This window comes from Indicator indicator, chromosome Z (genome assembly GCF_027791375.1).
Source record: "Indicator indicator isolate 239-I01 chromosome Z, UM_Iind_1.1, whole genome shotgun sequence".
NCBI lineage: Eukaryota > Metazoa > Chordata > Aves > Piciformes > Indicatoridae > Indicator > Indicator indicator.
This window is the reverse complement of record NC_072053.1, coordinates 22,514,096-22,530,481: the sequence shown is the minus strand read 5'-3', so window position 1 is coordinate 22,530,481 and position 16,386 is coordinate 22,514,096.

Sequence of the window (16,386 nt, the reverse complement as noted above, 5' to 3'; positions counted from 1 at the left end):
CCACAGGCATGCCCAGACAAATAGGGAAAGACTTCCCCTTCATGGGTGGGTCTAGCACAAGGGCAGCAATCCAAACTGTTGACATTTTGAAGGACATTTCTCAGAGCACTTGAACTGGCAGCATGTAGACTGCCTTTTTATGAACTACAGATCTTGTTAATAGGGAGGGACTTGGCAGGACTGGCAGAGTTTCTTCAAACAAAGCTAGTCATGTAACACAGGCCAGATGCCAAACTGTAAACATGTACGTATTTCATCCAGATCATTTTGTAGCTTAAAAAATAAATGCTCTCCCTTAACATCCTGTATTTTTTCATTCAGACACTGCATAGACTTCCCTCCATTACACTTTTCTCCTGTATGTTTGCCTCACTTTTCTCTATATAACCTTGTATTGACTGTCAGCATTAGTGTTACGCCACTGAAATCGGCTGTATGTTTGTATTTCCTTCTAAAGAATACTGAAATCAAATAGATATTAAATTATCTGCTTCTCAGATCCATTCTGTCCTGCTTCTATAGTAGGCTACAAGCACACCACAGAGAGCTGTTATCTGATGCTTACAAACACTCAGAATCTTGTTTCCTCACTGGACTGACCCCCTTCAAAAACAGAGCTAATCACCTTGTTAACTGAAGAGTCACACATTCCTTGGAAGAATTATAGGTGGACGTCTCTTGCAGAAGCAGCTTCTGTCAGCCTCCTATCATTTCACTATTTCACATAAACATATTTTAAGCATTCTTGGAAAGAAACTGTTAGGAAAAAGTGCTTAATAACTGGTCATTGAACACAAATAAAGTGGAAAGTTATCAGTATGCCTTTATTATTGTTTGGAATAACTGAACTTGCTGAAGGAGTTGGCAAAGAGCTTGAGCAATATTTAACTTTAGGGAGTAGTGCATAATAAAGACATTCCACATGGTGGTGGGGTTTTTTGTTTTGTTTTGGTTTGTTTTTTAATTGGAAATGCTCAGGTATCAACTTCTCATAATATTTAGTCCTAACTTTATATTGCTAAGGCTGAGATGCAGATTGGAAATGCTCAGATATAAACTTCTCATAATATTTAGTCCTAACTTTATATTGCTAAGGCTGAGGTACAGATTCATTTTCCAAAAGATATTGCCAAGTATGAACCTGATCAGCATTATTGGAAATATTTTACTTTAAATCTTTTTGCATCTGGAAACGACGACTCATGTCTTTGTTCTTGACCAAAAATGATGAATATAAAGGTCTTTGGATTCATTTGTGCAAAGAAACTATCTAATTATTTTACATATCTTTTTCTGTAGATTCCAGAGGACAAACTCCACATTTATTCTCCCAAGATGGAAAACCACTGCTTTCAAGTACTAAAATATCAGGAATTTCTGTATACACCAGGTTTGCTCTGATTCTAAGAACGATCCACAGGTATGTGGAAATCAGCACTTAATGCTTTCACATAAAATATTTTGGACTCATAGAATTAACTTCAGAAAATGATGCTATCAAGTAGGTTTAACTTTCAGAGATGGGCACAAAGCCTTTGAGTGAAAGAAGGAGTTAACTTCACAACTTGTATCTAACAATGAGCCACTCAAATCTGAACCCAAACAGATTTTAAGTCCTATTTTCAGATGTTCAAAGTAGAGATTTTGGTTCATCTACATAATGCAAATAATGTTCCTGAATTGTCTTATGTGACAGGGTTTCAGTGAGGAGAGGTTTATATTGCTCAGCCAGTTCTTATCTGAAATGTCCCTCCTTTCAGTTGACCAAGCTGGGGGGCCTACATCTGAACAGGCAGTTTGAGGGGATGGGTGTGCTGGAGGGAATGTCCAGGGCAATATGGCTGTGGGAAAACCCTTTGGGAATTTTCAGTTTAATACATTTAGTATTTAGGCAATCTCAGAAAATTGAAATCATCTTAGAAAAAATATTGTAAGCAGTTCATTACATTTTAATACAGGCTAGCACCTCTAAAGTTAAAAGAGCTTAAACAAGCTAAAGCACAAATATAATTAAATTTGATCAGGAACATTAAGGGGAACATGAAGAACTTCTTCATGTATATCAGTGACAAAAAGAAGGCCAGAGAAAATATGGGGCCTTTATGGGAGAAACATGGAGACCTGCTCATGTGAGATGTAGAGAAGTTTGAGGTACTCCATGACTTCTTTGCCTCAGTCTTTACCCGAGTTCCAGAGGCAAAGGTCTGGAAGAAGGAAGGTCTGCCCACTATAAATGAAGATCAAGTTCGAGAACATCTAAATAACCTGAAGGTGCACAAGTCCATGAGGCCTGACAAGATTCATGAATGGGTCCTGGGGGAACTGGCCGATGAAGATGCCAGACTACTGTCTACCAATTTAAAATGTCATGGCAGTTTGGTGAAGTTCCTGCTAACTAGAAAAGGGGAAACCCTCATCTTCAGATAGTGAAAAGAATGAAGATCCCAGAAACTACAGGCCAGTCAGTCTCACCTCTGTACCTGGCAAGATCATGGAGCAGATCCTGCTGAAGGGTCTGTTAAAGCACATGGAAAATGAAAAAGAAGTGATTGGGCAAATTGTGCCTGATGAATTTGCTGGCCGTTTGTGATGGACTTACAAGACCAACGGAAGAGCAACCTGTGTAAAACACTTGGTGCTGTCCCACATGACAATCTGGTCACTGAATTGGAAAAACATGGACTTGAAGGATGGACCACTCTATGGAAATGGAATTAGCTGGATGGTTACACTCTCTCAGAGAGTTGTGGCCAATGGCTTAATCTCCAAATGGAGACGAGCGACAAGTGGCCTCCCTCAGGGTCAACACTGGAACCAGTGTGGTTTAACGTCTTGGTTGGCAATATGGACAGTGGGATTGAGTGCCCCCTTAACAAATTTGTGGATGACACCAAGCTGTGTGGTCTGATTGACACATAAGAGGGAAAGGATGCCATCCAGAGGGCACCTGGACATGTTTAAGAGGTGGGCTCAAACAACCTCATGAAGTTCAATAAAACCCAGTACAAGGTCCTGTACCTGGGGTGGGGCAATCCCAAGCACAAGTATAAGGTGGGCTTGACAGCAGTCTTTAAGGGAAAGACTTGAGGGTGTCAGTTGATTAAAAACTCAACATGAGCTGGCAATGTGCACTTGTAGCCCAGAAGGCTGACCATACCCTGGGCTGCATCAAAAGAAGAGTGACCAGCAAGTTAAGGGAGATGACTCTCGCCCTCTGCTCTCATGAGATGCCACCTGGAATATTGTGTCCAATTCTGGGACCCCCAGCATAAGGTTGGAGTGAGTCCAGAGGAGGGCCATGAAGATGACGAGGGAGCTGTAGCACCCCTCCTAAGGGAACAAGCTTCAAGAGTTGTGCTGTTCAGCCTGGAGAAAAGAAGGCTCTCGGGAGATCTCATACCAGCCTTCAGGTAACTGAAGGGGGCCTACAGGAAAGCTGGGAAAGGGAGTTTTTACAAGGGCTTGTAAAGATAGGACAAGGGGTAATAGCTTTAAGGTGGAAAAGGGTGGATTTAAGTTATATATTAGGAAGAAATTCTTTACCGTGAGGGTGAGATACTGGAACAGGTTGCCCAGGGAATTTGTGGATGCCCCATTCCTGGAAGTATTCAAGGCCAGGTTAGATGGGGCCTTGAACAACCTGGTCTATTGGAATGTATCCCAGCCAATGCAGGGAACCAGGTGATCTTTAAGATCCCTTTCAACCCAAACCGTTCTATGATTCTGTGATAAATAAATGGGATGATTTTACTTGTAAAATGAGGTTCAGCATATTCATCAGAACAGTAAATTAAGAGTGTGGTAAAGAAAGATCATTACATTAAAAGTCACAGGGCAGACTTTTACTCACTAGGTTGTTCAAAATTATCAAATAGGAGATATGGAATTAGTCATGAAGTAATACAACCAGGTACTAACAGATAAGCAAAACACTTGCAGTGTCCTCTGATCAAAGTCCTTCAGCAAGGTGATATACCAAGTTAATGTGTACCTTCAGTTCTGCTCCTGATTTCATAAGTAACATAGAGGTACTGTAGTCTGAAAATACAGTGTGGAGCTGTACCATGCCTGAGCAGCCAACTCACTGCATGAGATTGGATGTAATCTGCACTCCTGCTTGTGTTGACCTGGGCCATCAGCACTTGAAGTTGGATATGCCAATTGTCAGTAGAGCAAATTATTAGAGTAAATAAAATAAACTCAGCAGTATAAGGGAAACCAGGCAAAGTATTTTTAGTCCTCCAGTGATCAAAAGCTTATAATTATTAAAGAATAAAAAAAAAGGCTAGCAAGCTATTGTTTTTTTCACAGGCATCAGTAGAAAACCAGGGTTCTCTGCCTGGTGCGATGTACAAACGATTGCAATTCTGTACAAAACATACTGGTAATATGTTTCTGTTTTATATGTGGGCTTGTCTGCAACAGCTTTCAGAGGCTATTCGCTCAACATATGCTGAGACACCTACAACACTCCCTGAAGTAGAGGTAGAAAAAGGATTTCCACTCCCATTCTCCAGCCTTTCAAGAGACTACCTTAATCCATCCCCAGTATACTACACTGCCAGACTGAAACCAGATACTGGAACCTACCATGAGATCATTTGTGGCATCTTGAATCTAATTCTCCTAATCCACATTTTATTTTCTTTAGGACTCTCAATATGGTTTGGAGAAGCAAAGAATGGAATAACATATCCTTACAAAACCAGACAGCTGACAAGGCTAACAGTTTTTCCAGTTCTAAGAGGCAACGAGTTTATGTCCCAGAGACAGGATTAATTACTGTCCCTAAGCATACAGGAGCCATCTGATTTATCTAAAAGCATATTGGCCAGCTGGCCCATCCATTGCCCTTCTCTCTGACTGCCACTCCCAACAGAAAGAATGCTTTCACTTTTTCCTCCACTGTCCAGACAAAACTGTATGAAAGTTGCAAGGCTGCGTGCTGCTGCTCTGAACACAGGTGGAGGAACTTACAATCAGAACTTTTCAGCTATACCAGTGATACAAATGCATAGGAAATATGTGGAATATTTCAAGTCCTCTTCTTGTCCTTGGAATTTGTATCAGTTCACGAAAAAAATCCACCAAATTTTGGACTTCTCAATAGCAGAGAAGAATGGCCAGATGAAATATGCCCTGATAAACCTGTGGTAAGGACCACATTGTTTAGGTCAGACAGAAGACAAAAGAGGAAACAAACTAAAAATTCAGTCATCTTTGCCTTTTGGACCTGGGGAAAACTTTGGAATAAAAGCCAATCCTGTTTTAAACATGATAAGTAAAGAAAACCAATGCAGGTTGCAAAGTATCTCAGCAACACCATTACAAACTTAACTATCCCTCTCCCACCACTTCTATGTGCAGTCTCATTTTATCTAAACTTCTGAATGAGAGAATCTTCCTTCCTCCCTTCTCTGGAGAAATATGTGAAGAGAATATCCTCTAATACTCAGATTTCTTGCTAATCTTCTATTTGTAAGTACTTCTGTACTTTGTAGTAGTTTACAAGCATAAGGAGGGATTGGCAAGTTAACTCCACAATCCTACTATCCATGTACACATTATCAGACTTGAAGAGAGCAATTTCTATGGTTCTTCTTCGGTTGTTTTTTCAGTTGGTTGGTTGGTGGCTATTGTCTCATTCAACCAATATCTAACTAAAGTGGAAAAAAAGAGTATTTGGAAAAAGAATAAATCACTGAACAGCCCTGATGTAAAGAATGGAGGTGAAAAGTTCAAAAATACCTGCCAACGACAATGTGTAAGAGAGATGGAATTTGTCAGCAGTTCCTGTCAGCCCCAGAAAGCTGGTGTATGAATTTGGGTGAGACTGTGTGAGACTACCCACAGTCACCTCTAAGATGGTTTTTTGTTTTTTGTTGTTTTTTTTTTCTTTTCTCAGAGACAGAGCTTTCCAGGAACATGTCATAGGTGACATTAGTTACTGTTTTGTGCACCGTGCTCAACCTAGACAAGTTGTCCATAACATACACTGTATTGCATGTTCCTAAAAGGATCTGTGAAAAACTTGGAGATTCCCCAACCCTCACATGGTTTTTAGTGCTTCTCCAAAGCAGTAATCTTTAAGCACTTTTAAAGTTCCATGGTTATTGAACGGTATTTTCAGAACCTGGGCACCACGTGGGCAAGTCAATGCTAAAGCTCATTGCATAGTCAACATGTTTGTCAAATGCTGCTTTGTTCAGCCTATAAATAATTACATAACCTGAAATGTTACAGGATAGGCTCCAGTACAAAACCTGAATAAACAGAACAGTCTTCTGTCTCTAAAAATAATGACAGCCCTCGAGATTATGGAACTTCCCTGCTGGTGCCAAACTCATGCCCACTTTTGTACTGTACTTAATGCATTAATGAATGATTGGTCACAAGGAAAAAAAGCAGCAGTATGCTGTCCTTCTGCTGAAAGCCATGAATATGACCTTTCAGAGTAAGAGGTACATCTAATAGGAGCAACATACCAGACCAGATATACCAAAGAATAAAGGTTGTTTCCCACTGGCCCCGTGATTTCAGCTCTTTCTTGATACAGACTCTTCTGAGTGACTGAAATGCTTTTGAACATGGCAATACCCTGCATGTGTGCTGCAAATGGCATCAGTGAGTCATTTAGCTGGAGCAGTCCTTGTAAATTTTCTGTTAAAACGTTGTCTATTTTTAAACCGTTCACTCAGGAAAGCTTTTGATTCAGATGAAGTTTAAAGGGTAATTTGCTGCTTTGCATCAGCAGACAGGTAGGCATTCTCTTTACAAACTCCTTATCTTCATGACTGTCCAGACACAATCTTTGTTGCTTACAGACTTTTATATAGCAGGGACCCTGCCATCAGGTTTCAGATGTAAAAATTCAGTAATATTTACCTGACTGCTAACAGTGGGGCAAAGTTGATAATAGTAAATTAAACAGAAAAGTAGATGAGGTTCCTGAGCACTGGGACTTATTGCTCGGACATTTATATAATTCTGACACAGTTCTGGGACGTTCACCCTCTCTGATGATCCCCAGATACTGGTCAGTAGCCAATACAGAGTCATACCCAATAGACACACAATTCAGATGATAGCATTGTGTGCTGGAGTTTAGTAGTGTGAGCAGAGTCTCTGTAGTTGGTGTTGATACTAGACAAAAATCCTGCATGTGTTCAGTTTATTCATACAGATGAGAAAAACAAACGTCAGAGAATATGCTCTGCCTCATAAATTGTGCTGTTCACTTCATGATCTCATAAGGCCCAAAGGTGACTGGCCATGTATGTGGTCAGGAGGGACTGCCAGTGCATTTGAGGAGAGTGTTAGCATGCAAAATTATCATGGTAAATTTAAGTAACGTGCTGAGAAAAGAAAATCAGATACAACAAACTTATCCCAAATATAGGACTTTCTTTGTCAAGGACAATCAACTGAACCACTTCAAGGTGAAATACAGTAAAAATTTAGAAGAAAAGGGTCTGGACTGTACAACAAAAGCTCATAAACAGACATGAATCAACAGCGTCATGCTCTTGTGAAAAAGGCAAACAGTTGCTCTGTGAACAGGAAGACTGTAAGACTCACAGAGTAATTTTGCTCGGCCTTGGTAAAAGTCCACCTCAAATACCTTGTCTGTATTAGGGAATTTCCTTCTTCCTCATCTTTCTTCCCCTTTTCAACAACTGTGATGCAAGTGAAGAGAATCCATAAAATGAGAAAAGGAAAAAAAAAAAAAAGACAAGAAGAAACAAAAAAGACTATAAGAGAGAAATACCTAGAAATATGACTTTTGTGCAGAAATTGAAGGTGTCAACACTATTTAATCCAAAAAGGAGAACACTAGGACACTAATTTATATCAGTCTTCAGATATGGAAAAGCCAGAAGGAGAGGAATAATCTGTTTTCTGCCTTGGCTTTAAATTGGGTCAAGTGCCACAAACCTCCTACAGCAATGAAACATATTCTATATGGAGGCTGAGGTTGTGTTGAGGGCAGGACAATGCCCATGTTAAGAGCATGTGGGGCACTCTAAAAAGCAGCATAAGTACACTGGTTTGGGGTTGGAAGCAGTGATTTCTTGACTTACTTTCTATGATTTCCATACTTATTTCCACCTTATTTATGTTTGATTGCAATACTGCTAGAACTGAGGTCTGACTCTCTGTAGTCCCACTTGGAGCACTTCAATACTGAGTGGTGACTTTTTAAAAAGTTTCTTGAAACATCCAGTTATCTAATTCCTTGAATACCTAGTATTCATTTTTCCTGATACTCATGTGACTCATGTTACAAAATCTCTGGTATATGGTATTCATATAGTTACATCTCAGCCTGATGTTTTGCTTCCTCAGATGTGGCAGTCAGTTCTACAGAAAAAAGAAAGATCTTACTCCTTAATTCTTCAGTAATCAAAACTGTTTCTTCCTCTTGAGAATTTAGGACTTGTTCTCTTTATAGTGCTTAAAAAGTTGCCTGTGTAGAGCATGGCCCTAATCCACCAGGGATTTATCAACTGCCATTTGACAGGTAAAAATGGCAAGAGCATCCTGAATACGGAAGCATGAGAAGAGAAACATCACCTCGAGCTTTATTGCAACCCTGTTATTTAACACAGTAAGGCAAGACAAAATCATTCAAGTACAGAGAACATTTCTTAATCCAGGATTTCCATTGTATTTTCTCTGAACCACCAGAGAAGAGGTAAAGCTGCTGGTTTGTTCCGACTCATCACAGATGAAGTTTCAATTCCAATTTGATACAGGAGAAAGGAAGGACTGAAAATACTTGAAATATAAAGACAGATAGAGATGGACTGGTAGGTTGATAGATTGATATATATATATATATTTCGTTAGAAATGGAGACTCATGAACTTTCAATTACAGACTGAGCTGCACAAAATTCAGCTGTTTTCCAGGATGAAGTGTCTTGCTTGCTATTGGGATTTTGGGACCTGTAAGTCATGTTCGAGATTCTTTCTGGTTTTTATGAAACAATAAAGTAAAGGAAAACACTGAAAAACAGGTAGACTCCAAATAACAAGTTTTACTAACTATGCTGCATTTGGTCCTATTTGTTGCTATTCTAACTGACTGCTGACAGCTTGTAAAATTAAACTGTTGGTTTAGAAAATAATAAAACAGCAGTCTGCTCTTACACAGACTAGCTGGCAGATGTAGATCTGAAGCAGATCAGCCTCCTGTGCAGGAAACTTGCTGCAGTTCAGATACAGCTGCTCACTTTATGTTTCCTTGCCTTTCAGTGTCTGTTTTGTGGCTTTCAGGACAAAATACTGTTGTGGTTTTTTTTGGTTTTTTGTTTTATTTTGTTTTGGTTTGGGTTTTTTTTGGTGTGCTTTGTGCTGTTGAAGCCTGTTCCAAGTTTTGCACTGAGGAAGAGTAACAATGGTTGATTTAAGTCAAGGCAGTTAGAACTGACAAGGATCTTGTACACTGCTTCTTGATCACTTTTAGATATGTTGTCTGAGTTAGACAATGATCTGTGATTTCCGTAAAACAGAAGTAACACTGAATCTTCTTGCCAAAGTTGATTTTTAGGGATAAACTTATTAATATTATGAAGTTCTGGGACTCTGCAGAGCCCATAGGATTATAAATATCTACCACAGAAGCTGTCCAGCCCTCTGAATAAATCTTTTCTTGTGTGAACTAAAGGGCAGAACAGTCTTTTCTGTTCGTCATAGAAATGAAATGTTTTTTTAAGACAAGCAGCAAACAAAGTTCAAAGCTTTTGATAACTTCTTTTTCTTCCTTTATTCTCTCTAGTTTTTAAGTCAGCCAGTTCATCCACCTTTATTTGGAATTGCTTTTAAAAAAAAATTTTTTTTTTTGAGATTTTTTCTAGTGAAGAGGCATGAAGGATTTTGCACAAACCAGAAACGTTCCTGTGTTAACGGTGCTGCTTATTAGGGTAAAAAGACAGGCTTGGTGTTCAGTTGGAAATGAACTGTTCTCAACAGTCCACAAATCTCTGAAAACATTTTTTTTTTTAGTTACTCTATGTGATTCTTATATTAACTTGATTGAAAAGGAGAGATGTGGTAAACTACAGAAGAGCTTCTTAAGACATGTATCTTCTTTGCTTTATGAGTAGGTTAGGAATAAGAAAGAGAATTTATACCTGGCATCATCATCATCATCGTATCACCACTAGTTTATCTGATAACTTCTCAGAAGTCTCCCCATCACTTCCTTACACATTCTTCAATATGTTAACGCAAAATGAGAAGGTATCAATATATGCCCCAGCTAATGCAGTTCTCCAAAGCAGTTTGTCAGCATTTGACAGCAGAGGAGCTTGAATTAATGTGACAAATGCAACCCCAAGCTGGTTCCACTGCGTGCCAAATGGAACAAATGGAGTTTTTGCGAAGGCCTAATAGGAACAGGATGGAGATTGCCAAGGTCACATTAGACAAGTCATTGCACAATAGTTGACATGGTAGCAACTTCAAATGTATCTTTAATGTAATAGGAGAACATCAGACATCCGAGACAGATAAACAGACCTCACCACATCCTGATTGGTAACTGAACTCCAGATTTAAGCTCTATTCACTGATTTTTGCTGTGGTTCCTTTATACAGTTCTTGGAGGAAAAGAAAGTTCTTCAACTGACCTGGTATTTTGCAAGTCAAATCCCCAAATTACAAGAAGTTGAGCAATATTTTGGCAGAGACTTCGGCATTTTATTTCCTTCTTTCGTGCATTTATCCTGCATTGGTGAGAACAGATCTTCTCCATTTCTGCACAAACTACAGTTTGCTGAGGGAGTCTACCTCCTTTTAACCCTCCCTGAACTCTGCAGTTTGGTTTTTGTTTAGTTCTTTCTTCTAGCCAATGTATTTTTTTCGTTCAATGATTTTCTGAAGGTGAATTTTTTCCCCCAAAGATCTGTCACTACTCCTCCATTCACACAACAGTTTAGCTTCTTTTAAAATTCTTTTCTTCCTCCTTAAAGTGTCTCCAAAAACACACTTTTAGAAGTGAATGTCTATATTAATAATTAGAAGATAAATATGGAGAAGATACTCTTAACTAAAACTAGATTATGGTTTTTCATGTAAATAATCTGTGTATTTCTGACAGTGCAAGGGGTGATTTCCATATCCATCATCTTTTGAGAATTATATCATTAAACATCAATTTGAATCCCCCAGGAGTTCTATCAGAGCAACGCAGATAGAGGCTGGAATAGGTACAGAATAATTATTCTGATCCAGGCCAGTACAAGCTGAAGCACTTTGGAATGAATTCATGCAACAGAATATGGAAACAATTCAGTAACGCTTGCATATAAATAACAGACATACACACTGAGATCTCCTTTTTTGCTTGTTTGAACAACATGAGTCATGGCCACTGTTGAAAACACAGCTTATGAAAAAAGAACACACTCACTTTTCCAAAGTAGCTAACAAACTCTCTTCCATTTCCAAAAGGAAAGAAGCAACGTCTGACGTGTTTGAACTAGAAAGCAAATTGAAAGGCTCGGTAACCAGGTTGTAGAAACAAAGCAGATATCTTTGTTTTGAGATTAATGCTAAACAAAATGTCAGACTTCAATGAGAATCATTTGTGCCTGCAGATAGGCATGTCCACATACACTTTCAAACATTCATATCTTCAGTTAGATGATCAGAAGTCTGGGCAGCAGTGCTCTGAAATCTGCTGACATTTTGGTAATGTGGCTTCATGTCAAATATGCTTAACAAAGAATTACCAGGCAGACTGACATTGAGTTTTATTATATCAGGCAGACAGTTTAACTACTAACATTTACTTTGGGAATATCATAAATTGTATGGGTTTTATGTATTCCTTATACACACCTTTATCCAGAAGATGTATGCTGAAATAGATGCTCTTTTGACTGGAGGCATTTTAAACTGCAGTTATTTCTGTATCACAACAAGATTTTTTGGCATAGTGTAAGAAATTTTGGTTGATGATTTTTCTAGATATCTCTTTACCTTTGATGGATCACAGATAATATAACTATAATTCAGTCTATTTATTCTACTTCCAAGCCCTTGTGGTAATTTTTTAAAACAAGACCATGGCACAATTAAACAATTCCAAGCACTCTTGTATTATTTCACCTTAAATTTCAACTGAATTTGGCTATATATGTTTTTAATACTCTTTAATTAGAAATATGAAAGTAAGTGTTTTCATTACTGGCTGAATTTTCCATGGAAATGATCCAGATGAGCACTTGCAAGAATCAGAAATAGCAGTAAAATCAAAATATGTGCTTTGACCTCATTCACACAGAAACTTAAAAAAAAAACAAAAAGCAACAACACTTTGTGGAAACGTTGCTTTTAGTATACCCATTTGAATCAGAAGGGGGTTTCTTATTCCAATAACTAGTTGTTGGCTAGTTGTTATCAACCAATGCTGTATTAGCATCACATAAATACGCAGAAAACCCATGTTTCAAAAGCTTGAACTGTATAGCAGCTTGAGCAATACAATTTGAAGAGAGTTCCATGGCTACAAGGGTGGTGTGATTATTTGTGTATCCACTGAATCTTGATTCTGTAAAAAAAATGAAGTACAAAAGGGTTTACTTGCTAAAATGTTGGGATAATTTAGGAACAGTCTGTCCTTGAGTGATCCCTCAGTCTGTTCTAGTTGTGAGATATCTCCAAACTCCTATGTTTTTGATCATCTGTCAGGTTTTGTGTAGCCAATGATGTGATTATAGAGGACAGAGCTGACCTCCTTTATTGCACAAGTCAAGTATCTGAGAATTGATAACCATATAGTCAAATTTTCCTTGTGCAGCTAGATTTATTTCTTTGATTGTCTTTTTTATCCATTTACAAATACGGATAATTCTACTCAATGTCTCCAAACCTTGTGTCATCAGTTGCAATGCAGAAATTCTGCTCTCACCTCTGATGAGAAAAAATAAGACACTTCTTAGAAGCAATCTTCAGGCTGAAAAAACAGTAATATCTTAGTCACCTTCCTGCCACAGTAGAAAGTTATCCTGTAAGCATTGTTGTTATGTTGCAAAAGGGTACTTTAAAAAAATAAATTCTTCTAGATTTACAACTAAATACAGAACATAAGAAAAGTGTCTTTAACGAGTCCTCTTAATGGAGGAAATAATGAAAAAAATATCCTGCATGTCTGTGTTGAGCTATTAAAACTGCAATTTAAAATCAAATACCTGACTGGTTTCAGGATTTGCCACATCTCTCCTTTTGAATCAAGTTAATACAAGAATCACGTACAGTAACTAAAAAGAAATGCTGTTTTCAGAGATTTGTCAACTTTGTTGAGAACGGCTCCTTTCCAACTGAATACCAAGCCTGCCTTTTTAACCTAATAAACATCACTGTTAACACTGCACTAGTTATTATGTTTTCCTCAACACAGCAAATTAAATTCGTATGGAAATGATCAAGCGTTTGTGGGCAAAATATTTTAAACCATCTTCACAGCAGATGTTAAAGACCAGTTCTAAAATTTGAGATGCTTTACTTACCTAAATATTGTTTTATATGTGGAAGGTATAGTATGCAAATAGTTTAAGCCATGTAAAAGCCAGAAATATTAAAATTAGGCAGTCATACACTATGTCATTAGATAGTTAGGAAACAGACACTATCTAGTGTTGTTTACTTCTCTGGGAAGGCAAAGGTAACTAGAAATATGTTTAATGAAAGGGTATTACTGTGCTTTGTACAGATTACCAACATATCTTCTGATACTTCTGCTGTTACACATACTGTATTCTCCTGTATTTTCAGATCTCTGATTCTGCATTAAGTTTCTAAGATCTGGGCAGTACAATTTTGTTGGCTGAGCTGCATATATATTTTGCCTATCAGCCACAATCAGATAGAAGATGACTTGAAAGAAATTACCTTTCTTTCTAAACAGCAAGATCATTAACATAATGATCAGGTTGCAAAAAGTACAAAGAAAAAAGAAAATTGGAATTCTCCTATTAAATCATGATTTTCCATGATCCAAGCTATTATATTTAGTTTGGCTTTGGAAATTTTAGTCTAAAGTATACTGGAAGGCATTTTTGCAGGAAGTGTTACTAAGAAAAAAATGCATTAGCATAAGAGGCACTTCAGTTCTGCTGGTTTGACAAATGACAAAGTAAAAAGCAAAATAAAAACCAAAAAGAGTTTCCATTTGAAATATGTATCTCCCAACCACAGAAATAAAATCATTTGGAATTACAATTTTTAAGAGCTTCCTGTTGTAGGCATAGTAAACACAATTTTTTGTTTCATTTAAGAACACATTGTGCTAAAGTAGCAGAAGTTGCTGTGTCAGTGATAATGACTGTCCTTTTTCCACTCCCATAGCGAAATGCAGAAACATTCGGTTTCCTGATTTCAACCATGAGGGCACAGAGGCTACCCTGCTAAGAGAGATTTTGCCCACAAACAACCTTCACCCTAAAAACATTTTAATGACTTAGGGTAAATCAGGCTGTTTTGATGATTAGGACATCGCTTTTAGACTTCTACTTGGTTTTCTGGCTTTTCACTTCACAGGACTTTTTTTCTTATGAAGTAATTAGCTGGTGAAACTGACTGTCAGGATTGTGCCAGATAATGTTGAGATTACTATGCTGAGTGGCATAGCTTGCACCCTACCTGCTCTTTCTTTGGTCCATGAATCAGTATTTGTTTCAAAAACTTTGGATCTCCTCTGTTTAAGAAGTTGCCCAACAACAAGGTGCTTGTTCAGCTCTTTAGGAAATGAGCATCATCATTAATACAAAAAGACATAAGGAAGTAAATATGTTTAAATAAGGTTTCACATATGGACACTAGAAACTGAAGGAGCAAGAAAAATTCCTACAATATATTCTTTCTTCATGATTTACCATTTTCTTCTTTTCTTTCTCCTTTTTCAATTTCTCCAGTCTTCTCCAATATCAGATTAATGTGGCTTTTAAATTGTTTTAATTTTTTTACTGCATTTTAAGCAGTAATGTAATGTAATGTTAGATATTACAATATATAACCTGGGAGTCTTTACTTCATGTGCTAGCATGAAATATGTGAAACTAGATCTCATAAGTAAACCATCAGATTTTTTTGGCAGGGATATGCTGTGCTGAGCCCATGGGTTTGTGATCACCTGGACAAAATAATTTGGTCAAAAAAGGTGAAAGTTACTGAAATGTCCAAATTCATCCCCTAGGCTGTGTTTACAGTGGTTCCCAGCTGGTGATTATTTCTGACATACTTTCAGGAATTGTCAGGTTGAGCAAGCATTTGGTCTTCACACTCATTGAATGAGTGACAGGATCCCCAGGACATTTATAGACTTAGAAGTAACCTGTGATGATCAGAAACATTCCCTAGCATCAAGAGATGAATGCACCATTTACCAGAAAAATCTGATAATTTAAACTACATCTTTATTTGCCTGTTGTATAGTACAGAAAGTTTCAGATCTTTTTCTTAATTAACTTCTTCTTCCTTTTTCTGAACACTTTTTGATTCCCCTGGTCTCTTCTAGCTCCTAGACCGTGGAGCATAATGTTTGCACTTCACCCACTCACCTAGATAATCTGTGCTCTTTTGAACTCATTTGTCTTATACTTCCTCACCCATTTCACAAGGTTAATACCTATGACCAGGGATCATGCCACAATGATTCAGACCATTTATTTGTGCCACCTGGAATCAATTTAGTGCATTATTTTGAAATGGCTAAAGTCCATTATGACTACAATTGACTTATTCCAGAAGGACTGTAATAAAATACATTTTCTGATAGCAAAGACTATATCGAAGTGACTCCACAGGAAGATTCAATCTTTTTGTTAAATAGTTCTTAGACAGTGATACAATTTGAAATAAATGATGGGTGTGATGGTTTTAATGCTGTCTTCTTAATTTTTCTTCACAAAGTTTGAGCAGAGAAAGTGAAAGAATGTAAATAAATCACTATTGGATGTAAGAAAGTAAAATAATGATTATTCTAAACATTTCCGTTGGAGAGAGAGAAATGTTTGAGAATCTCTACTCAATACAAAGTTGGGGAGTTGGGCAGCCTGGGACTCGGCTTGCTCGCTCAGTTTCTGTCTGCCTGCTTCTTTTTTTTTCTGGATGAAGATAACACACTGACCTTGACAAGGTAAGTCTAACAGCCTCTCTGCTTCTTGATTCTCTGCCTTCTGCCAGAGGGGTGTGGGGGGATTCTTTCTGGCTGGGGGGGAGGCCCCTTGGGGAAGGCCTGTTGGGGGAAGTAAAGGGGGCTTGGTTGTGTTTTTCTGTTGATTGTACATATTTGTAAATGTTGTGAATAGTGTATATTTGTACATATTCATTGCATTTCATCATAGATTGTAGATTTGCTTGTAAATACAGCTTTCATTTG